Genomic DNA, 545 nt, shown 5'->3' on the forward strand with positions numbered 1-545 from the left:
GTCCGCGGGTCGGGGCCGAGCCCGCCCTGAGCGGCACAGTCGCACGCCGCAGCCCTGGGGGTGGCCGCAACCGGGACCGCTCCTGCGGGCCAGGAACGAGTGTTCCGACGGGGCCGGTCTGGGCTCCGTGCCCGGGGACGTGGTCTGGTCGGGAGTGCAGGGTCCATCACCCGGGAGCGCTGGGTTCGGTGGAAGCAGGATCCGTGACCAAGGAACGGCGGATCCTTGGAAAACTGTGTCCGTGATACCGCTCGAGGGGACCGGGGTCGGTGTCCCGGGAACGGTTCGTTAATAGGAACCGCGAGTCCGTGCTACCGGGAACGGCGAGGCCCTGGGAACCCGAGTTCGTGTCTCAGGAATGGTGGGTCGAGTGGACCAGAATACATCACACGGGAACGGCCGTGGAAAATGGGGTCCGTCACTACCGGGATTAGTCCCGGGGAAACGGGATTCATGACCCGGGAACGGCGGGTCGGCGCAACTGGGGTCGGTGTACCGGGAATGGCGGGTTCCCCAGAATCGGGATCCGTGCCGCCGGCAACGGC

Source organism: Chaetura pelagica, unplaced genomic scaffold (assembly GCF_000747805.2).
Source record: "Chaetura pelagica isolate M959 unplaced genomic scaffold, ChaPel_1.0 scaffold872, whole genome shotgun sequence".
In the NCBI taxonomy this organism is placed as follows: domain Eukaryota; kingdom Metazoa; phylum Chordata; class Aves; order Apodiformes; family Apodidae; genus Chaetura; species Chaetura pelagica.